General features: G+C 39.4%; 1 protein-coding gene across 4 annotated transcripts in view; it reads right to left on the bottom strand.

Annotated features, from left to right (window-relative positions):
* The window catches only part of KCNK2 (potassium two pore domain channel subfamily K member 2), a 128,740-nt gene that overhangs the window by 79,219 nt on the left and 24,242 nt on the right, over positions 1-25,279 (bottom strand). The window lies entirely within an intron of this gene.

Genomic DNA, 25,279 nt, shown 5'->3' with positions numbered 1-25,279 from the left:
AACATTTTCCTCCATGCTGACCTGTGTTGCTATAAAATACTGTGGAAAATAGTACTACATGCCTTTCTTTAGAAATTTAAATATTTGGAATGAGATTTTGTTTATCCTTGAGTGAAGGAATTATTATTAAAAGCTTAAAAAAGGTCATACTTATTGCCTACAAATTGAAATCTATGGGAAGCCTTCCAATAGCTTCAGGAGGGTTTGGAGCAGGCCTTAAATTTAGGGATTCCACCCAATGGGAAGAAACCATTTTGAGATCCACTCCAGGAATGACTGCGTTGGTACCTTAACCTTAAGAGCTGAAGAGCTGTCTCTGTGAAAGTAGTTATTTCCATTAATTACCTAGTAAAGATCTCCATTGTCTACTTTCAGTTTGCTGATATTTTCCACCTATTGTGATCCCAAATGCAGTCCTCAGCTGGAGCTTACCACTTACTTAGAGTGGACTTGAGCTCTGCATTCTCGTTTCTACCTGGGATATAAACACTACACATACAGCAGTGATAGACACCTTCAAATCCAGTAATTCTTTTTGTAGTCTACAATAAAAACTACAGTGTACAGCAGCTCCTGTTTTCTGGAGACCTTATACAGCACCAGCCTTTACTCCATGGAGTCATGCTCACCAATTTTTTTTTTTTTTGCAATGTACACCACACATTGCTTGAATATTTTGTGTGACCATTTTGCCCTCAAATTTGGAACTGACATTTGACCAGCTTGACGCATCAAGCCTGAGCTTTACTAAACAAACACTCTTAAATGCAGCCCTGGCAAAACTTTCTGCTAACCAACACAGAAAAAATTAAGTAGTAAAAGGGGCTACAACATGGAATTCCAGCCTTGCAAGCAAATGGGTCTGCTGCTGAGCCAAGGAGATTTATCTGAACAAACTGGAAAAAAAATGTTTTTAAGATTAAGTATAAGCGTGCTTGTGTATTTCACACTAACATGAGGAAAAACTCACAAAGTACGGGACTGTCATATGCTGTCTAAAAATGTATTGGCATGAGTTTAGGATGACCACAATACTCACAGACGGTGGCTGCTGGAAGCTGCTCAACTCTTTGAAATATTAAAAGTAGGCTCAGCCAAGAGAGACAGGCATGCAGCATGCAGAGGAAGTCAAAGTTGCATGATAAACATAGCAATCTCATATTCATGGAAATAACAGCTGCAGATGATCTAAACGTAGCTTTGATAGGACAGGAGGTCACTTGTAAGGAAATAGTTATTCCAGAGAAATATTACCCTATAAAGACCCATTTAAAAGTCTCATGTAAAAAGTACTCTTACCTGTCACTAGCACTTTCTTTTCCTCTTCCTACTTCAGGAGCCATCCCCTCCCTGGGAGGTGATGAAGAACACTTGCTTTGTGCCCAGAGCAAGAGGCTTCTGCCAAGCCCCCAGCTTTGGGAGCAGTAAATGCTCTTCTCCTTTAACCAGCTGTGTAATGGGAGGCACCACTGGTTCCAGCCTTCTTCAATCTTATTTAGTTACCAAGAATTTGTACATTCCCAAGGGACTGTTATGACAAGGGTTCCAGTGAGAGCATTTGCCTCACTGACTTCAACAGCAGCTTATTAATGTGGGCACCTGTTTAATTGGCCACAGGGGACCTGTGCCTTTGATTAAACAGTGCATTGCTGTAGGCTTTGGGACCTGCTGAGCGCAGCATCCTCTCCTCTTCCTCATCACATGATAGCAGGAAAGCTTCTCTTCAATATTTGGCCAAACCATACACCCAGTTAAAGTCAAGGATAAACCTCTTCTACTGCTAAGTTTTATTACCAGAAAGCATTGCAGAAACACTACTGGACTTATATAGTAAGTTAATTTTAAGGCTCGTTTTACTTATTCAGCAGGAGTTACAAATGACTTGTCTCTTGACTTCTTTGGAACCATTAAAAGATCTCTGCCAGTTCTTTATGGATAATTATGACATTAAGGCCATGCCATGTCACTGTATTTCACCATTAAACCATTAGTTGTATCCTGCTATGGGAATTTAAACTAAACGAGGAACTAATGGCACACAGCCTGCTTCTCTTTGGAGCAAACAAAAAGGCAGACCATGTTCTTCACAAGCAGTAGGGATGCCAGACTGCTTCAAGTGACCGTGCTGAAAACACACCCTCCCAGTACTAGGGAGAAGGCAATAGGCAGGAGACACTTGCAACTGAGTGATACTCAGCCCTCCTCTGCCTCTAGAAATGGTAAAGCCCTATAACAGTCCCATTGAAAAATACATGATCTGTTCTAATTCACAGTTTGAAATTAATTAGGCATACGCGGGGGAACTAGAATATGTACTGCAGAATCACAGAATCATAGAATGTTAAGGGTTGGCAGGGACCCTAAAGACCATCTGGTCCCAACCCACCTGCCAGGAGCAGGGACACCTCCTACTAGACCAGGTTGCTCAAAGCTGTATCCAACCTGGCCTTGAACAGCTCCAGCTTTGGGGCATCCACAACCTCTCTGGGCCACCTGTTCCAGTGCCTCACCACCCCCACAGTAAAGAATTTCTTCCTAATATCTAAATTAAATTTACCCTCTTTCCAAATTATATCAATTTCCTCTTGTTCTATCACTACAGTTCCTGACAAAAAGTCCCTCTCCAGCTTCCCTGTAGGTCCCCTTCAGATACTGGAAGATTGCTATGAGTTCTCCACGCAGCCTTCTCTTCTCTGAGCTGAACAGCCCCAACTTTTTCAGCCTGTCTTTGTAGGGGAGGTGCTCCAGTCTTCTTATCAACTTCATAACCTCCTCTGGACTTGCTCCAAGAGCTCCATGTCATTTTTAGGTTGGGATCCCCAGAGCTGGATGCAGCACTGCAGGTGGGGACTCACCAGAGCAGAGTAGAGAGGGAGAACCAACTCCCTTGACCTGCTGGACCTGTTCCTTTGCACGCAGCCCAGGATTTGGTTGGCTTTTTGGGCTGTGAGTGCACACTGCCAGCTCATGTTGAGTGACACCACCCAAGCTTGCCAGGGTCCCTCTGGATGGCATCCCTTTCCTCCAGCATACCGACTGCACCACACAATATTAATGAGTTTTATCTCCCTAGCATGAGTGTCTGTCCTACAGTGTGACAAATTATTTATTAAGCAGAAAAGCCATTGTTTCTCACCTCATCAATTACTAGAAAAAATGTTTACATGTGCTCATCTATTTTCATACAGCTCAGTTTTCAGTCTTAATTAGGTTCTAATTCTTTCCATTGCTAGTAAGCCTTATCTATTTATCCACTTGCAGCAAGAGGGAAGTTGTTTTAGAACCCATAAAGTATTCACTGTTGTAATTAATATTGTGAGTGTATATTTTTCTTTACTGACTTGCAGATCTCCCGGTGGATTTCCTCCCTGCCTGTGTCGTGTTACCGGACCTAATGGGATTTATTTATCACATGTTCTGCCACTGTTTTTTCATATTTGTTTCCACAAATCTATTATGCTTGGACAGCTTCAGAACCAATGATTATAACTAAGTTTCAGTGCCATTCTCATCAGTGATAAATGTGAATTGCCATATGTCACCATTATTATGGATTATTTATGCACAGAAAAAAACTTACTAGTACTTTGAATTACTGATCTCCTTGAGGGACAGCTAGTAGTGCTTTGGGATGATTACAAAATGCTTTTCTGTAGTCACCAAAATGTTCTACAAAATTGCTGGCTTGTAATTTGTTTTCCATTTTTGCCATTGTGGTCTCTTCATAACAAGAGGCTGACAATGGGAATATATAGATTTCATATCTGTCTGTCCACACCCAATAGTACCAATCATGCAACTGATTTTCATGGTGGTACTGGATGATTTATGAGAGGGAAACATAATCTCTGTATTGTCTTTGCAGACTGGAAAAGAGCAGGGAGTATTTTGAAAGAAAAAACATACATATGACTGCACACCTCAGGCCTGATGAGAATGGCTGAAGTTTGTGTTGACTCTAAAGAGAGTTTTCCTTGAGTCCGTAAGCTTACTTTAAACCATGTCTTGAGGAGCTGAGGACTTTTTGTATTTGTAAAGTACTATATCCACATTTTAGGGAACTCTGGAATTAGTGACACAGACCTATGACATGACAATCTGTAAATAAAATAAAATACAGACAGAGGACACTGGAAATCACCTAAAATAGCATTAGTGATTTTTTTTAGAGTAATCCACAAATAAGATTTGGCAGAAACAAAACAAACCGGACAAAGAGAAAACAAGAGAAAATAGCCCTGGCAATACTAAATAAGTATCATGCAGGGATAATGAAAGGACTTGCTAGCAGAAATAAAGAATACAAATGAGGCGATGAAAAAGGAGAACATTAAGTATCATCTATGTTATAAAACCCCCAGACTCTACTCTACCTGGCTTTAGCCATAAAAGTGTAATGAAATCTATGAATTATTTTCAAATATGCACAAGAGACTGTTTTCTGGCAAACTCTTTGTTCAGCTACATAGAGATATGTCTGAAAAGGATGTTACAGATTTTTTTAGAGAAAGATAGCTTTTGGTAGTCTTTTTACTTTTTTTTTTTTTTTTACTCAGTAGCTTGTTCTAAAGCCTGTTCTTTTTGCTGTGATAAAGATGCCACTAACACCATGCAGGCAGAAAGCTGGGTGAGCAGAGCCCAGTTTATATAAGGTGCTTGGGCAACAAGAAACATAAATTCCTGCCATTCGGATGTATCATGCATTGGCATTGCTCAGCACTTCCATCCTTGAAGGCACTTCCTTCTATTTTCTTTAAAATGTAATCTTGAAATTCAGAGCTTGGTGATTTAATCTTTGACTGGCAGCTATAGACTGTGTTGGCACGAGAACAGGCTACAGGTTCATACTCATCTTTTCAGCTTTAAAGTGGCTTCTAATCTATATACTCCTGCCAGAAGAAAGGTCTTTCAGTTGTGTCCTGCCACTGATGTCAAGCATGCAAGAAAACTCAGCCATGAGCTTGTACAGTTTTATGTTTTATTTTCTGTTGGTAGTGGGAACATTAAAAGCTGGGCTCTGGCTCCAAGGAAAATATAGGTAGAAAATACAGGGCTGGCCCATATTTTCATCTTTGCACAGCAAATATAAATATACCCCAGATGTAATACCCCAGGCACCAAAGAGAACCAGATGCGCTTAGGGCTGTGACTGGTGAGAAAGTTATTTTGTATGATCCCTTCCCATAAAACAGCTAAAATTAATATTATGAAATTTCCATTACATTTTAGCAGCCTGGACATAAAAGCTATTCTATTTCTAAAATTCTCAACAGATTAATATTTTTCTAATCATTTTCCCAAAACAATTAATTGCCCCATCACATAAATGGGCAAGTAAAATTGTAAAAAAACCCATTATGTTAGTGTAAAAGGTACTCTTGAATAAAAAGAATTATTTTTCTAAATTATTTATATTGGCAACAACAATTTTTGTAAACTTTCTGTGATTTTGTGAGTGTGTGTGTTAAAAAGGGGAGTACAGCAAATTAATGAGCATGATTGCCAGGAAAAATTTAATAGAAAAGCCATAAAGAAACCAATTCCTGAAATTATTGCTTTCTTAGCTTTTCATGTTCTCTCTCATAACAACTTCGGATATTAAGGGGATTATGACTCAAAAAATTTACCTAAGGCTTTATCCAGTAAGAGTATCTCAGTGAAAGAAATACAACAAAAGCAGTGAGCAAAGAAGCCTCAGGCTGAATATTTGCACCAGATTCTTGTGGACTTATTGGCAATTTCTTTATTTTAGAGGGAAGATCTGGTGATTTTACTAACTCATAAAAATTGCCTGGAATATTTTGGAAAGTCAGCCCTGATCACAATATTATAACTAGCAAAGTAGATTTGTGGGAAAAAAACCCCATCCCTTACTCCTAACTTACAGGGTCACAGGGAGTGGGGTCCTTCCTCCAGCCAGCAAATCCACAAAAATACATGTAATCCAGATGTGAAGGATTTTGGATATCCTGGATATATCTGCTGTACATCAGAGCAGAACCCCACACAAGGAGCTGTGTGGGAATTCAGAGCAAGCTGCTGTATGCCAAGGATTGTGCAGCATAAAACACAAAAGTATTGCCAGCTTCCAAAGGCAGGGCAGGTGTGGCCTTCCCAGCAGCACACTCAAACTGGGAACCCTGATCCCTCAGCATGGCAAACTGGCTTAATTATGGTACTCCCACTGCATGTATGTGTTGCCTTCAGTTCTGGAGTTACCCTTTTGTCGGCTCCTTTGGGGGCTTTTATATCATTTTGCAAGTGAGAGGCATAACATCCGACCTGGACAGAGGTGTCTAGAAGCAAAACAGTGATCCCAAAAAAAAGAAATTTATTTTAATTTCTGTGTGGCTCAGTTTTCACCACTGGTGGTCTTGAACAAGCTTTCTGCTTCTGGACACAAACATGCTTCCTACCATTCTGCTCAACATTATGCCCAATTCTTATGCCCAATTGATCCAGAAAATTGCCCTTCATTTGGCCTTTTTGGAAGGCTAGCAGGACAAACTTTATGCAAACAGTAGATATGCTTTCTTTTAAAACACAAATAAAAGAAAAGCCTCCAGTGCATAATAGTGCAATGATTGCAAGACTCTCTCAGAATAAGCAAAAAGGACTCTAATTGTTTCTTCTGCATAAAGACACTTAAATCCACATCTTTAACCTTCCTGGAGAGAGCCTATCACTCCAGTGTTCAAGTAAGCCCAGTTCAAGCAAGCCACACTTAAGAGATCACTGATCCTAACACATTACTGGACTCCAGTGCACTGCCCTGTAATTTTATCTGATCTCTGGGAAATATTACAGAGCTGTATTTGTTGTTCCCACTTACATATTTGTGCACAAGAAGTTTTACACTTGAGTGTTATAAATAGTAATATACTCACGTGGGTGCTCAGCAAGTATCACCTCCCTTGCCATCAACAGAAAGAATTTTACTGGAAACAGGTAAATTACCTGTTTACCCCCAGAGCAAGTACTGAGCTTGTCAGGCTGCTTTGCCTTCCTATTGCATAAAGGGTTTCTTCAGAGTCAATTAGCTGCTGACTTCCAGCTGAGCTACAGTGTCACAGAAGGGCACTCCAAAGGCATCTTTATAGAGCCTGTATCAGGCAGGATGGAAGAGAACTGGATCCCAGGACCAGAGGGCTGTGGTAAGTATTTTGGAAGTTATTTTGGCTTAAGTCCGAACTAGCTACATGGGAAAGACAAACCACTTTGAAGCTTAGCTAAAATAACAGATACCTACAACACATTTTATTGTTTCATTTCTCATACCTCTCTCCAGAAATACTCACTGATAATTTTTTTAATAATAACATTTTAGCACAATAAATTAGTTTTCTTTTTGACTGAAAGCTAGATAAAGCAAAGACAGATTTCGGGATGGCTGACAAACCTTAAGCAGCCGTGTCCTCAGTATCTGGCAAATCCTTCAGTGTATGTCAGACTATTTGTACAGTACCAAGCACCCCAAATACCTCCTCTAGCTCTAAAGATTCAGTCTGCCAACTGGAAAAAAACCAGATTCCAGGTAGGAGGTTAGTCCTGCTCTATAAATGTTAATCGGAACCTTCCCAGCAGGCATCAGGAATAAGGAGTTGGCATGAAACTTGGGGGACTGCCCTAGGTTTATGACAATCCCATAATCCAGCAGGTATTAAAGTACTCTAATGTAATCCCAGTTCTTCCTACAGGATTAAGGATTCATGAAGTATGAAATGGACAGAGGTAGAAGGAGAGAAAATATTCCTAGCTTAGTGTTCGTGCATTTACCTGGCAGAAGAATTCAGGAGTTCCTGCCCCAAGGACTGTTTATGTATTTTAACCGATGACAGTTTCAGTAAAAAATCCAAGTACACAAACAAATTACATCTGATAATTTCTACAGGTATTTATCACTGATAGTCATTATCAGTCTTAGTCAGCAAACACTAGGTTGACATCATTTTTCAAATTCTTTACCAAGTTTACTTGTTTGGCATGCAAGAAGGCAAACCATCAAGGATGCTGCAACACGCAGAAAATTCCTGCTAACTCAGTTCAAACAGAGTAATTAACAGAATTAATCAATTTCAATTGAATGAGATCAAAGAAATCTCCTATCAGTTGACTGTTTAGAATAACTCAGGGAAGATTAATTTCTATCCCAGTGTTCTCTTGATCTCAATAGGTTGTTGATGACAGGAGAGTAGAAAGCAAGCTTTTTATCATCAATCACTTTCATTATTACTTGCCTACCTGCTGTGTACAAGGATACACACATTCCTCTATTTTTAGACAAGAAAGCAACCTGTCAATAAGTGCTGAACTGCTTGCCATTCAAAATGACCACTTAGGGAAGAATGTAAGCATAGTGGCTGCTGCGTGGAATATTTAACAGGAAGCTATTTATGGAAAAATACAACTTATACTTCAAGTGTCACAGACAGCCATGTTTCCCTCCAAGTAAGTAACATTACAGCTGTATGTAACAATTACTGATATCCTAACAGCAATTCATCCTCAATATCCCACTTGCACATGCAAGACATCTCTTGTATCTACATATTTATCTACATATACTGCACTTATACACTAGCTAAAAGCCCTAGTTATTACTTATACAGAATGTACAATGTCAAGCTGGAGGCTGGAGGGTCACCAGCTTGTGAAAGGAATTACATGGTCTAGTTGCCTTCAATGGGGGAGGACAGGGGTAAGTGACCCTGTCTTTCTTCCAGTCCAGATTCACATCTCATCAGTTACTGTGTATTGATGCAGCACATTTTATTTACATCCCTAAAATAAAATCAGCCATCGTTATCTCTCTCTTATGGTCATTAGCAGTTGTGATTTCACCTCAGCTCTTCTGAGCTTCAGACTTAGTTGACACAGTGATTTCAGAGTCACCATGCTCTGCACTGACTCACAGAGCTTTGGTTAAACACATCAGATGCAGTCCAAAGTCAGAGTCTGAGTTTCCTGTGTGAGGAAAGTCAGTCACCCATGAGAGGAACTCACAGTGGTCTTTCAGGAACCGCTAGAAGCTAGGCACTGAGCAACACCAAGGAAAGGAAGTGCACTAAACCCTGTCAAGATCTGGGATTTAAATCTCTCAAGGGAGGAACTGTCCACACTTCAGATCCCAGGCATTGTTTTGGTGGGCTTCTTTTAAAGTGCTTAACAAGGACAGAGTGAAAAATGGGAAGAGTCGGAGGAAAAAGGGAGAGAACAAAGTCACCACTTAGTGCAAGTCAGTGGCTGAAACATCCACTCAGGAAACAGGAGAGGAGATCTATGCTCACATCTTCTACCTCCTTGTGAATGCTTTAACCAGCAAGCTGTTGGGTGGAGTATTGTTAAGCCCAAAATATTTAGCAAGCTGCTTATGATTTCAGCAATAAAGCATTTTCTATTGACACCCATGTCCTAACAGGCCAAAACTGAACACTTCTATCCCATTTTTATGTGTACCTGATTCAGGCAAATTCCCATCGACTTCAAAGGAAGCGTGGAAACTTGGAGCAGTCGGTTCTCACATTCTGTGTGTCAGTGTCTGTACTTACACTCCCCTGCAAGCCTTGGCACGCCCCAAGGTCCTGCTGCATGGAGCCTTCAGACCAACGCCCGGCTACAGCGTGCTGTGGCTCATGTTCCAGCTGGGCCTGGGCTTCCCTCGCCATGGGAACTGGGTCTGGCAGATGCAGGGACAAGGGGGTGGTGCACAGCTGCATCTTGCCCCAGCACAGCAGTGACAGTCAGCCTGCACCTGCTTCTGAGCACTGGCAAATGGGAAGCGCTCACACATACCATGGCACAGGAATAGCCTGTCCACTTAAGAAGTTGCCATGGGTGTTCAGCAGAGTGCAGCTCTCAGAAAATACTCACTGCAGAAAGCACAAAAGGCAAACATTAACAAAACTATGCCTTAAAAAAGTACACGCATCTTGGATTTGGATAAAGGGGAACTACGATAGAAACCACTTACCCATCATATTTAAAATCAGCGTATGAATCAAGCCAAAACACAGTCACATATTAATTTAGAATGCCAATTATTCAAAGTGAGTTATTAATTTATTCCTTAACATAAATTTTCTCTCTAGTACAGACTATGAAGTTTAGGTAGGTAAGATGTGTGCACTGGCCTCATTACAATAGCATATACATGTTAAACTTTTTGAAGTGGTCTCTATTTCAGTAATTCTTTGAGGTGAAAAAGCACTGTTACACCCATTTTTATCAAAGGGATCTAGAAAACAGTGACTTGAGAACACTAGGAGTTTCCTGTGGACAAGAAATTTTTGACAGGTTGGGCTTTATCTCTTTGTGTACTAGGTATGCACTGAGAGAACTGGGACATTTTTTTCCTTTGTAATGGACATTTCTAAAATCTCCAAAACATATAATGGATATCATGATCATGGATAGAAAGTTTCTTTCATCATGCACATGTTTAAATACTTGTGATTTTCATTCTACATGTTCCTCAGTGCTCTTTTACAACAGTAATAAGTATTCTAATTTTTTTTTTTTTGTGTGTGTGTGTGTGTGTGTATGTGAAATTTCCCTCCTAATTTTTCCTTTGCTGCCTGTATCTTAATTTAGTTTGGAGTTTTTAAATTTGTTTTTCTTTTTATCTCCAAATGGTTCTGGCCTTCTAGCTTTGCAGTCTCCCTGCAAGGAGAAGCACTACACATATTTCCAGCTTCTGTCTCCCTCAATAGCAAGTAAAATTCTGTTTTCAAGAGACTGCCTTGCAATTACATTTAGTTTGTATACAGCTGCTATTGAACTGACTTTGTCACTGTACAACCTGGGCTTTTTTCTTTGTATCCAAATTGATTTAAGGTTTCATATTGATCTGGGTATCAATATCCAGTTTATAAGCCACAATACCATTCATGTTCAAGGGCACATTTCAGTCATCTCAAATAGGGCTCTATCTGAGCAATCTCCATGGAAAAATCTTCTCTGCTGTGCAGAATACCTATACTTAATTTCCTTTTAGGTACAGCTTCCCATAGATAGCTTTGTTTCTTGACAGACTAGTAGCTCTATCAAAGGCCAGGCATTGCTTTGTTCCCATTTTTTTTCTGACAAATGGAAACTTTCACATTACTTTTCATAAATTCACTCCATATGAGAACTGAATTGTTAAAGGGTTTTTTTTATTATTTTGTCAGCCTTTTATTTTTTTTTTTTTTACTAAGACTAGTTTGTCAGCCCAATCTTCTGTAGCATCATCTCTTTTCTTTCTAAAACTTGCATTCTCATCCAGAAGTGTTTTCCAGCCTGGAACACTAACACATGCTTCTAAATGTAAGTCAGAATCTCATACCATGTTTCTCTCTCAATTTTGGTCTCTGTACTGTAGCCTGATCTCAAAATTAGGATCCCATAAACAGCAAAAATCAGATTTTTTTTTAAAATATTAAATAAATTCCTCTTTTGGGTATTTCACTTGCAATTAATTCTCTCAGAATTTCATTCCTTCAAAGAGTGGGACTCTCTTGAAATTTTTTTTTTTAGCACAAAATGGTAATTAGACTGCTCTCCTTTAATTGTAGGTTATTAAATTACATCCACTGCCTCTGGCCTGAGGTTAATGGAAAAAGAAGAGTAGCTAGCTTTTGTGCACCTCACTCTTTAGAAACTTTTTTTTCTGAAGGGAAAAAATACTCCTTTAATCTCTCTGCCTGATGAATTTCATGAGAAGCCCAGATGCAATAGCTGTAGTCCTTACCTGCTGTTTCAAGTTCTCCATCCCTCACATTTTCCTTTGCTTTTCTGACACCAAATGTGTGTTACTTTCCCTGCTTCTTCTTCAGATACCATAGAGTGCTCTTAGTGGTAATTACTGCGAGTGCCTGGGTGGGATCTTATAACCCTGAAGAATCTTTCTAATGGTTAAGAGGTAAACTAACACATATGTAGCATGGATGTGTAACACTGGAGCTTGGGAGAAACGGCAGCTGATGCTTCTCTTCTTCCTCTTGGTGTTGATCTCTTCTGGTTCAAAGCACAACATCGCACAGGAAATGCTACACTTCTGCCTTAGACTATTCACAGTCCAATTAAGCTTAAACCCTTGCTTCAACCTGAGTCTAAGATAAGCTTTATGGCCACAGCTGACAGGAAAGAAATTTTTACGAGCAGTAAGTCTCCAATAAGTGGATGGAGAGGGTTAGTACATTATGAATGAAACCCAGAGTGCCAGCCCCTTGAGCAGAAAGCCACCTAACATCACATATTTGTGATACTGATCCTTTCAGATGACCTACAAATAGCACTACCTGTGTGAGCCACCGGGTTCTGGTTCCTGACCCCCATGTTACCACTGTGTGACTACAAAGATGTGCCGCATAATAAGCTCGGCCCTTGTAGTCTGATTTAATCAAATTTCTCTTAAATCCACACTTTTGTTCATACTGATTTTTTTTGCTAGTATCAACAGTACATAGGAGGTGAGGTTTGGCCAGCAAGTGCCATCAGAGTGCTGTATGCCAATCCTGGTGAAGTGTCAGTAGGAAAAGTGCACTTAGTTCTAGTCATTGGCGAGCCACAAAAATTAATCCAAAGAGAAACCATAAAGATTTCTAGATGAATCATGTAAAAAGAAACTGGAAGAGCTCAGCTCACTTAGTCTGGCAAAAGGAATGCTGAGAAGACATCTGATTACTGTGTGTAGATCAATCAAAGAGTCTTTTTTGAGCTAAGGAACCATATTGGCAACAAAATCAGAATTTATTCTGTGAATAAATTTTGGCTGGAAATCACAAAAAGCAAGAGAAGACCCAACTTTTGGAGCAATATCTCAATAAGGAGGATGAGAACACAAACTTAACATTGTAAAATAGAGGGTGGCCAATTTATAAAAAAATATTTATCTGACACACTGCCTGAAAAAACAGGAGTTTGGTCTCAGAGGCTCAGGGGAAAGATGGTCAAATTTCTTGAACCCATAAATCACATTCTGTAGTTGTCACAGAGCCACAAAGATTTCAGAGAGCTGTGGGGAGAGTAGATAGCTCAGCAAGCCCCAGATCTTTTAGTGTTCCCTGGTGGATTTGGGCTGGATGGCCTCTGTTCCCCAGCAGCATCCAAACCAATGCAGCCCAGTGCCACATGAGTGCTGTAACCCCAGCAAGGGAGTTCATCTGGCATGCAGCTCAAAAAAAAACCCCAAACCCTTCATCCCAAACCCTGCCAGCCACACATGGAGATGTAACATTCTTCCAACCCACAGCTCTCAGGTACCAGTCTGTCTCTTCTGCAGACTGAGAAGAAAAATCATCTGGAAGAATATCTTTTGGAATAAGATTTTTTTTTTTTTATAAGTACTTGTTCTCTGATCTCCTGCAATTTTAGCAACAGTAGCATTAAGAACTGCAGTGAAGACTGAACATTTTAATGCTAAATTATTATCATCAGGGTTAAATGCTGTACTGATAATTTAAGAAGATTTGAGATTTAAGATGCAGTAACAGTGTCCTGAACTGCATGTTCTACCAAAGCCGAAATACTCACAGCAAGTAAGTGTCAAAGCCAAGGGTATGTGCCATTTATTAATAGAAGATGAAGCTATTGCTGAGTTAAGAAGTAGCCTCAAGTTACTAGTATAATTAAAAACTGTGATTAAATATTAAGATGAATGAAAAAATTTAAATTGTGAGCTGTCAAAGTGCCAAGTAAATAATTTAAAGACAGATTTAAAAAGCAGTGGGAACACCCTTTTTCTGCTCTTGCTACTTCTTCATATTACTAAACCTGTTTTACCCTTTCTAATCAAATCCTCACATTCTTCTCTGATATTTGCATATGGCAGCAAGGTTACTTTCTCCTACAATATATTTCTGTTTATAGTATGTGCTTGTAAACTGCAGAAGAGGCTGTGCTTGTTCCTATGTGAAAAAGAAAAAAAATATATCATTGGGAATAAGAGGACAACCCTTTCTGGGCAGTCACAGGGAACAAAATAGATGTTTGTGGATAGAGCAAGGAAAATTAATCAGGAAAGTGTGTATGGGCTGACCATGAGTTGTTTGATTATCGAAATATTTTCTTTTCAGGACTTTTCCATCTCCATTTTCTCGGCTGTTGCAAATTATTTTTCTTACTTTGGATAAATACCCTTTTCTTCTTTTATCAAAGGGCATCAGAGGCTGATGCTGATGAAGAAGAAATAAAAAAGAAGGCAACTGATGCTGCTAAACTAAGAAGAAGTGTGTGCACTGACTGCAGGGGTAGTCAGGTGGTCAGAAGATGGGTTACTGCAGTTCAGGGCCTCACCTGGAATATTGAATAGTAAGAGACAGTTTTACTCTGCTTGATCCAACACCTTAGCTAGCCTGGCAGTATCAAGTAGTTGCACTATTGTGTCTACAGCAGAGATGAAATGCAGGTTCCCATGGGAAGCTTCAGTTAGGCCAGTGCTTTTCTGTGAGCAAAGTTTTTTTCTTGAAGAACTGGCTTCTGTCATCAAAGATATTTTAATACACCTCAAAAAAATTTCTCACCATCTCCAGCTCATGGTAGCAAAGAATAGAAACAGAGCCCTGTTCCCACTGTGCCAGATGTGCACTCCTGATGCCTTGTTCTGTCTGCCACCAGCCTGGATGAGGGCATTGGTCTTTCATGATTGGCAAACATCCCCATGTTCTCTCTTTGCAGAGATGCAAATAGGCACCCATAGCTAAAGTACAGGGTATAATTACATCCATGCAGAAAAACTGTGCATGGCTAAGGCACTCTGAAAGGTTGAATAAACTTAGTAAAAGCAAAGTTCTCATCCCATCATTTTTCCCACAGATTATGGGAAACAGACCTCTGATGCACATTTTAATGTTAGTTTAAGATTAAAAGTACACAGTGCACAGTGGATCAGTAAATACATTTTTGAGAAGCCAAAACAGAGGTTTCCAGACAAATGTCTGCCTAGCTGTAGTATTTTGAAAGAATGTTTGAGAGTTCAGTATAGAGAACTGTAGACTTTCCCCCATTCTTAACTCTGAGGACTGCCAACCTGTGCAAGGAATGATCCTCTTCTGAAGAACTGGTGATTTTTTAACAAGAGGTCCAACATAGAGACTGCTTTTGAGCACACTCTCAAGTCCTGGAGGCATCCACAGTTCTGCCATCACTGTCCCCTCACAGTTCTGTCTGCCTGTACCTTTAAATATACTTGAGTTTTTGTGGAGAAGCTGTTCTCCACCCACACCTAAACCCAGGATTTCTGGACAGCTTTTACTAGAAATCCCAAACACTTAAGCAAAGCTTGTTGATAAGTGTGTTTCCTGGATATAGAAGCATTTTTTCTTTCCTGTCATTATACCTCTACTGCGAGACATTTTACATCCACCTGTTTTAAACATGATCTTTTAAGCCACCCTACTCCATGGCTTTGTACTTTTGAAAATGATGTTCTCATCCTTACACAAGTGCTCAGTTTTCTGTGGAAGCAGTAGCATCTGTAACTTACAGAAAACTTCTATAGAGGACTTCATTCCTCATCTGTGTGCCTTCTTTTTACCACACAATAGCAGTCTGGATGAGCTTTTCATGGGGCTGTCCCCTTCTGCTGGATACTTATCTCAGTTGAATAGAAAGCTGAATTACATTCTTGAATATAAGTATCCCAGCCTCCTTACAGCCTGCATAAAGACAAGATTAAAGGAATGAAACACCTAAAAGACCAAAGACATGTATTTTGCAAGGTTGGCAACATATGGTTTTTTCTCTCTGAGGATTTTACTTATGCTAAAACAGTTTTTTCTTCTTTTACGTATACAGTATAGGATTTTCAGATGCAACTTTTTACTATATTGTGTATTTTTGATGCATACCAGAAGTATAATGATTGCTACAAATTCTTTGTTCATTAAATTAATCTTTTATTACCTTTAGTAAAAAGGCAGAGCTTATGTATTACCTTCTTTTGGATTTTTTAATATCAGGCTGTATTTATTCAGCGAAAGAACCAATACTCTTGCAGCAGTTGTAAGTAAGATTCCCAGAACACTTGCTGTACAGGCAAATGGCAACACAGTTCGTGTGCAGGGCCCAGGCAATGAAAAAGAAGAACTGTCTTGTTAAACATCTGCAGTGAAATACTGGTTTCACTGAGCTACAGCACTGGTCCCAATTGAGTTTTACAATTAACTTTACTTTTGTATCATACACTTTGTTAAAGGCAAGAATTCTGGCCCACCTTGAAGAGGACAAGCACTGTCACTTTCTCCTTTGATTTTGTGGCTTGCACAGGCCCTTTCTCAGTAACTCACAGGACCACCATAAAGCCACAGCTGTCCCTTCAGGTAGCAATTGTCACAGCAATTGTCAGAAAGGACTCAGCTCCCAGCAGCACAGACAAAGAATGAAGGAAGCAGTAGCATGTAGTATCCCCTGAGTGTCTTGCTCCTGTTTGCTGACGGTATGAAGATACCTGATTGTGGCAAAAGTGTGAGAATGCCTATCATTTTTCGTCATGTTATTTCTATATATACGTCTTTCCACTTCAGTCCCAGGCCAGATTATATATGCAACTGTGTTTTTTATACTCTTCTTGACCAATGGTTTTCAAAATTCCTTAAAATTATTACAGTAACATTTGAGAGTAGTCAATGTCTTATCTGAAGCACCAGAGCATTCTACTAAAGGCCTCAATAAAAGTTCAGTAGTAGTAGATATAATTTAATAGAGTCATAGAATGGCCTGGGTTGGAAGGGACCTTAAAGATCATCTTCTAACTCTCCTGCCATGAGCAGGGACACCTTCCACCAGACCAGGTTGATCAGAGCCCCATCCAACCTGGTCTTGAACACTTCCAGGAATGAGACATCCACATCTTCTCTGGGCAACCTGTTCCAGTGCTCCACCACCCTCACAGTAAAGAATTTAATCCTATTGTCTAACCTAAACCAACTCTCTCTCAGTTTGAAGCCATTGCCCCTTCTCCTGTCTCTACATGCCCTTGTAAGTAGATTCTGTCTGTCTTTCTTGTAGGTTCCCTTCAGGTGCAGGTTGTAATTAGGTCACTCCAAAGCCTTTTCCAGGCTGAACAAACTAAATTCTTTCAGCCTTTCCTTGCAGGTGAGGTGACCCATCCCTCTTATCAACTTGGTGGCCTCCTCTGGACTCACTCCAACAGGTCCAAGTCCTTCCCATGCTGGGGATCCTAGAGCTGGATGCAACACTCCAGATGGGGTCTCAGCAGAGAGTAATGGAGAATCACCTCCCTCAATCTGCAAATTTGATTTGGTTCTTTGCGATAGCGCAGGTTGCTCTGGAAGTAGCACATCTTTACAAAAAGTTTGTAATATAAGTTAATAGTTATTTTCAAAACGTTGCACTCAGCTCCAGTGTTTCATTTCTGCCTGCCTAGACTTCTTCAGAAGCAAATACTTATTCTGTGAGACATCAGACTACATACACAAGGCTCAGCCAGTAATGTGCACACTGCAGATGGACCCTGCTGATCTGCCTGCCTGTCTTTGGAGAGTTGGCCAGAGCAGTTTCGGCAGCTGCGGTGTTGTAGTACTTAAACATGATCTCACACAAATGTGTAACCACATGTTCAAGGCTCTGCCTCGTTCACATGAGAGCAACACTGAGGTGAAGGCGGATCTCTTCTGCTCTATGGATGGGTTCACAGGTACAAACAGCTTCCATGGCCTCACTGACTCACACCATGAGAGCTCTCCAAAAAGGAGGTGAAGACCCAACCGTCAGACCTACTGAGGCTGTGCAATCTCAAGCCATTTGTTTATGGTTGGGGATATGATCTGGTCTCTTGTCTTCCATGTGACAGAGATCAATCTCTACAACCTCTGGTACAGTCCCTGCATCCCTCCTGCCACTCCAGGGATGGTGGTAACATCCCTGAATGGATCCTTGTCAACCAAGGAATGGCGGCAGAAGAAAATTTTGAAGGGATCCTGCAGCAACCTCCAGAGAGTTCTTCAGAGGTAGAGTAACAAGCCTGAGGAAACAAAACGTGGTGCCAGCACTTGCTTTACCATTCTATCAACTTTCCTATGTGTACATAAGTGCTCACAATACTCTAAGCTGTTTCGTGAGCAAATATAAAGCAAACGGTAGGTGGGAAAATTGAAAGATCTGTTTGAGAGAATAATGGCAATATTAGCAAGATAAAATCATTATGTAGGCATGTCTCTCAGTGAGGAGATTTTGTTTTGTAGATGTATTTTTGTTAAGAGTAGGAACAAATTAAAAAAGTACTAAATAGAGCAGAGGAAATCCAAACAGATGCCCTTACCTCAACCAACCAAGAATCCAGTACACATTTAATGGCAAGTCAATGGAAATTTTGCCTTATTCAGGAGTGCTACAGTCCCAGACACCCTTAATGATAACATTCTTCATTTTATAAATTATACTACAACCCATACATTGTTTATCTTTGGTCATATAATGTGGTTTCTATTTAAATTTAGGTTAGAGTTTCACCAGTTTGCAACAGATTTGACCTTTCGCTTGCCTTTCTCTATTACCTACCAACATATTTTTTAGACAGTGATACATTTCAGGTTTGGAACATGATGAAAATGAAAACAGAACAACACAACAGCAAGCATTTTTCAGTGACATAAAGGATAATAAAACTGGAGATCCTGTGATTACTGTGCAACTCAATGATTTTTAAATGAATAGTTCAGCAAGCAACACTCCATTATTCAAATGATTGTTAAGAAATATTTTTTTGGGTATTACAGTTTATAATATGATACACCATCTACTACTCCAAAACTGTGAGGGAGAGAATGAGCCAAATAATATTTCTCTTAAATAATCTGCACATACCATTTTTTAGTACAAACATACAAAATGAAAATACTTTTTTTTTTTAGCTTTGGTGCAAGGCTTAGTCCATGTTAAATACAGAAATAAGCAACATATTTTGGCTTAGAACATGGGATTGGCATGGTTTCTTCTATTTGTTGGTCAGTTCTGGACTGCTTGGTATGTTGGTACAGAATCCCACTGATTTTATATATGGAGACATAAATACTTAGCAGGCAGCAGGAAAAAGTGAGGTTATGAGCTTCCCTAAGTTGTTTTCCAGCTGATATATTTGTGTCCAATACATTGTCCCAGTACAACAACAACAACTAAAACTACCAATTCATTTTGTGGAAAAAACGTTGTTCTTCTCTGGGCTTCTCTTCTCACCACATATCATCAGTAAAAAATATCATATTATAATCTGAATTCTGATCCCAAAGTAAATAAAATAGTTTCCTAGTTTTGCCATCAAGCTCTTAAATAAGTGACTGTTTTAACTTGTGAAGAGTCCAAAACTAAGATAAAAACTGAATCGAGATGCAAAGAGATTTTAGGATGTATTTGGGGCTTTTAAATTGCTTTATATCCAGGCTCAAAATTTAAGGGAAATAGTGGGGGCTTTGTTACATGTAACCAGCAACAGGCACTCTTCATCTAACACAGGTCAGGTTAATGTTTAAACAAGTAGTGTGGGATCTACTGATCTCTTAGAAAATTCCTTGACTAAGGACACTCCAAATGATGGTAATAGCCTTTAATTTGACCCCAAACCCAAACCTGTAGTTTTTGATGACTATCATTTTACTGATATATATTTAATTTTCAGGGACCATAATTTTTTTGAGTACTTATTCAAGGAAAAAATATCCTGTACCAATGAAAACAACTTTTGATTCTTTGCGACAGTCATATTTTAACATATTTCAAAGAAGTTTTTCATTCCTTTGAAAAGTGATGCTTGTGGATCTATAAATGAATTAAATCATTTGTTTAAAATCAAATGAGTGTCTTTAAAATATCCTCATTTTTACACCAAACAGGCAGAGCATATGAACCAACCTTGTATGGACACACCTTTGCTGTTCACCCTCTCTGGCACTAGAGATTTATCAGCCCTGTGGCCTCACATTTCTAGAGCACAGCCCTACACAGACAACACATTTCTAGAGCACAATTTCCTGCCTGCTGGAAGCAGACTTCAAAGTAGACTTTTGCCATTGTCACTTGTTTGTAAATCCATCTCCCAAGCCAGAATAGAAGATGTGAATCCACACTTAAAATCAGAAAGCTGCCTGGAAGTGCGACTTTGTGGCCCCTGGCCTCAAAATGTGAAGTTGTCTGCTACAAAAGGACTATTCTTTCAGAAAAACAAAGAAGCTCTGAAGTCTTAGCTTTAATTTAAGGAAAAAAGAGCTACTCCATGTACCTTGGTATTTATTATGTATGCTAGATAGGGGTAAAAACATCTTCCTTTTAACTTTAACGTTAGTTAAAGCATTTTAGACATTATGCAATGGAGCAAAGGAGTGATGTTCTTTTTCTTTTTAAAAACATACTGGGGTATTTTTCAACTTGTTTTAACTTGAAATTTGCAAAATTTGATGCTTCAAGCTTGCTACTTGGCAATTTTTCTGTTTCATGCACCCTGAGTTTTTTTGTAATTTCTTATTTTTTTCTGAAGTAAATGTAGTCATTAGAATGGATTTCTGCTTGAAGAATTATGGACTGGCAAAGGAATTTTGCTTTTATGCCTAAGAACAGCCTGTCTTTATTGTTCTGAGAGTGCATATTCTGGCAGAATGTGTGTTAAAACATATTTTAGACTGCAGTTATTAAAACCTCTTTCAATATTATAGAACACATGAGTCTTTTAAAAAAACCCAACAAAATAAACATTATTAGTTAGATTGCAGTGTCTCTGCAATGCAATGGATTTATTTCAAGAACTAAAATACAATCTTCCTTTTGGAATGCTGGTTTCACTAAGGCTTAATAAAGAAAAAAGCTTACTGTTAATGATGCCCTGTAAACTATCAGCATTTCAGAAAAAAGATTAAAGTAAAAATCCAGAGCTTTTTCTGCCACAATTTTCTCTTATTTTACTGAAGTGGGGTTGCTTTACTTTAAGCACAGAAAGTATACAGGAGTTGAAAATTGCAGAGTTGTACAAAGGTCAGTTTGGTATAGTTTGATAGAGGCAAGAGTTTAAAAGCTCTCTGCAGAAAGCTCTGTTTCTTTTTGACAACACAGATTAGTTTGCCTAGACTAGCATTCAGTTCTCTTTTTCCCCAGGCCATACAGACTGAGCACTAAATATCACAGCCTTGTCACTGCTGGCTCTGGGCCACTCACCTTGTGGAAAAAAAACAGAAATAAGCATGTTTTGGGTCAAACCTTCTGACTGTTATGGCAGAAAAGATGTAATGGGAGGAGGGGGTCCCACAGTGCTGCTCTGAGCCTGCTTGTCAGTCCACCCCCCTCAGCTCATTTCCTGGAGGAGTGCTCAAAGGGCTGGCTTTGTACAGGTGAACAAAATGCGTGAAAAATCTAGTTTGCATAAAAAGTGTGCAAAAGGAAGGGGACTGCACCCCCTCCTTCTCTTTCACTCCTGTCTCACAACCCCAGCTCTGGAGCATCCACAAGGCAGGATCAACATGGAATCTAAGGACTGCTGATAGTCTTTGTTCTTTCTCCCTTTTCTGTCTTTATTTCTCTCCTCCCTTGCTTTGCCTGGGCCACACATGGCTGTCATATCCTACCCCATGCTCCATACTGAAGTTTGGTGTGGGAGCGGGGAGGTTGTGTAAGTGTGTTGCGGCTTGTAAGCCAGCACCTTTGACAAGGCTGTTGTGGGTGCTGAGAACTTATTGAAGAGTACTGTACAAAATCCAAGGGCTTGTGGAAGTCTGCTGTAGAATTTAAGAGCTTGTTAGCCAACACCTTTAGTGTCTAAACAGTGGGCTGGGTGCCTGAGTTATGGAGGCTGCACAAGAAAGCAGAAGAGTTCCCAGACACATGGTTCAGTGTCTTTGTTCAGCCTGATGAGAATTTATAAGGAACATCACAGCCTCTGCTGATGGGTCAGGACACCTTGTTCCCACCACCAGGACCACTTGTTTTGACACACTGTATCCTCACACACCTGCAGGGCAGCACTTTGCCACAGTCACAGTCATTTACATAGAACAGAGCATCTACTTACTCCACTCAGTCCTAGTCACACCATTTCAAGCAATGAACAGTGACCAAACAAAGCCAAATTCCATCTCCTTCCAAAGCACTGGACATGAAGCTGAACATGGAAGGTAGGCTGGTGTCGTGCAACTGTTACCACTGATTTTGATTTAGGAGAGTGCTAATGCAGCAATGCTTCTGGAGGCGAAAACTCAAAAGTCACAGGCAATTTTTAATCAGTACTTATTCCAAAAAATCACACTGGACAATAATACCCAAACATTTTGGATTGTTTATACCAACAGGAAACAGATCCTGCCCAAATTTTGTGGGTTTTGTTAGTCAACATTAGCAGGCAGAACAGTTAGGAAAGGAATTCTTAGCTTCTGGCCTAAACTCCTGGGGCTGTGAAAGAGGAAGTCAAAAAAAACCCAGCGAAGTTGTGCTGTGGAAACCTGGACTACAGTATATTACATTTCACTGTGAACCTGCATTTATCTTTACAGGAAACACTTCAGGAATAAAAATATCCCTCTCCCAGCCCACTCTGACCTCCCTTTAGAAAGATAGGCTCTCTTTGAGTAACTCAAAAAATCAGAGACGGACAATTGTCTCAAAACTTGAAACTGCTTAAAAGTGGTCACAACTACTTTAAATCATGTACTTTTTTTCCTCTCCACCAGTGAAAAATAAAGAAGGATGTAATAAATAAAACAATGGAAGGAATCCAAAAAGGTATTTGTCTTCATGTTATTTTGTGGCTTACCACATCATACTGAAGATTTCAGCATTATACCATGTTGAACGTTATGTGAATTTGCCTGCCAGAACAGTGGTTCCTATCTCTTCCAAAAGTGGATGTAGGAAGTAAATCCTCTCTTTTAATTGCAGACTAGTTTAGATGGGAAGTGATTGTGCATACAAGAAAGTTAAACTACCATCTATTTCATCTATGTCAATCAATCATATTAAAATAAAAATACGAAAAGCCTGCTTAATCTCAACACGATGCCTCTCAAATTCTCAAACACGCTTTGTCAGTACTGCAGATCTTCTTGACTTCATACTTGACAGGTATTGGGAATTAATTTCCATCTGTTTTTTTGTTCAATCTTTTCCAAACCCTGACACTTTTTCTTCCGCCAGACATTTTTCAGCTTTCCCTTGTTCCTGCACTTGGTATACTTCCAAATTCAAGATCTTGACCAAGTGGAATTCTCACCAAGGCCCAGGAGAAACGCAAAAAACACACACTAAGCATACATAAATTTAAATAATCTTTGCAATCTAAGTCCTTACAGCTGTAGGGCTGACAAATGCTCAGCTGTACTTGTTGATGCAGCTCCTTAACTAATCTAGAAAACGAGAAAGGTTAAAGACCAATGAAAGAGAGGCTACAAGAATGAAACAGCATTCCTTTGGCTGCAGCATGATCTAGGATGTTCTAAAAATATTTGCAAGGTGAGCAATTAGCCAAACAATGACTGCCAATTCGGGGGCAGTCTTCTGCTCTTTCTCCTCCACTTTCCAACATAATGCCTATTTCTAAGGCATTTAGAAATACCAGAAATATTTTTTTCCTTCCATTCTTCTAAAAGACTTTTACCTCAGCTTCTCCAGCATCCTCAGAGAAAGATGCTGAGCTGCTGTTTGTGCTATTAGACTGTTTATGATTTTTCCTTGTTTCCATTCTTATTTCACCATTCTTAATTTAGATTATGGCTTTTCTGGAAACAACTGTCATGCAAATACTGAAGTAGCATCAATAACCCAAAGGATGTACATATTAAATGTTCATTACACACAACCTTCAAATCCTGTCTGATCTTGTTGGCTTGTGTGCGTTATGTTTTATTTTTCATATTTAAAGTGTTTTATGGTATTTACCCCCACATTCCCCCCATATGGTGCAGCAACTTTCTTTTGACATCTATTCTAATATACCCTTCAGATTTAATGCCACAGGTAAGATACAGAAAAGGCCTATATTCTGCTAATCCAAGCTCCTATATGAAACTTCCACTTCAGAGAAGACAGAGTTGCTACTTCCTTCCCTTTACTTTTGAAAAGTACTTTTGGGTTTTGAATATTAAGTTGGTGTAATTTCCCCCAATAGGCAGCAAATAACTGAATCTATATTCACACATTCTATAAAAAGCAGATTGCATAATATAGCATGATGGTTCTATTCCATTATGCTTCATTACTAGGTTGGAAATTACTCACACAGTAGGTTTTTCTCTTTAGTATTCTATCATTCTAAATTATGGGTGCACTTTAGGTTACTCTTCATGTTATTTTGTAGTAAATAATCTAAATACAATTCCTGCCTGGCACCGTACTAACAGCAACATCTCCCTTCCCAGGTGGTCCTGGGGCCTTACTTGAATTCTAGCCATGTAATTACATTCAACCTGCCTAAGGTCTCCTTTAGACCTTGCAAATGTATTCTTCATTTGTCATGATTTTACAGTGGTGCCTCAAGCAACAGAACAGCTACACTTGGATGCTACAGCAACCTTGGTACTTCGGTATAACTTACTTCAGCTCTTTTCCATGCCTTTAAGATTCATGGGAAAAAAAGTGATCATGTGATAAAAACCTGTTAGAAAATAAATTGGTGATGGTGTTTGGTTTCAGTATTTAAAAATAAATGGTTGAGTACATCAGCTTCCTAAAGATGCAAAACTGGTCATTCCTCAGCTGTAATGCTCATGGTTGACAGGTTGTCTAAAGACTCTGACATGAGAAAGCAATGTTAAACTAAATCTAGAGAAAAGTATGTAATCACTAATAACCCCAAGACAGCAGAGCAGGAATGAAGTAAAACAAGGAGAAATCACCAGCAGGCTGAGACTTTTCAATCAGCAACTCCAGACTGAACATCCACCTCTGTGGTACACACCTTAAAGCAGTAAAAGCAGTATAAGATTACAGTTCTATTATTTCAAGGGAAAGTGATCCTTCAGTTAACAGGGCTAAGTATTTCGGAAGGCATCACTTCAGCATGATTAAACATCTAAAAGAAAGACAAATTCTAGTTCGCTTTCAGACACATTGAACAGTATACAGTAATTCAAAAGGGATACAAAACTGCAATCAGCAGAACTGCATCAGAGAATAAAGTTCTGTTGCATGGCATTAAAGGTTCCACTACGAAGGCAGTAAGTTGTTGATGCCCAATCCAAGATTATCTATTACTCAAGATTGTGTTGACCCTTATGCTCTGTGAGGACTACAGGCAACCAAGCAGGAGGAGAAAATTCCTGCTTACAAACAAAAAACAAATACATCATATTGGAAGTAAGCAGATATTTTC

The sequence above is a fragment of the Corvus hawaiiensis genome, chromosome 3 (genome assembly GCF_020740725.1).
Source record: "Corvus hawaiiensis isolate bCorHaw1 chromosome 3, bCorHaw1.pri.cur, whole genome shotgun sequence".
Taxonomy (NCBI): domain Eukaryota; kingdom Metazoa; phylum Chordata; class Aves; order Passeriformes; family Corvidae; genus Corvus; species Corvus hawaiiensis.
The sequence above is the reverse complement of the archived record's forward strand: the minus strand, read 5'-3'. Positions and strand labels throughout refer to the sequence as shown.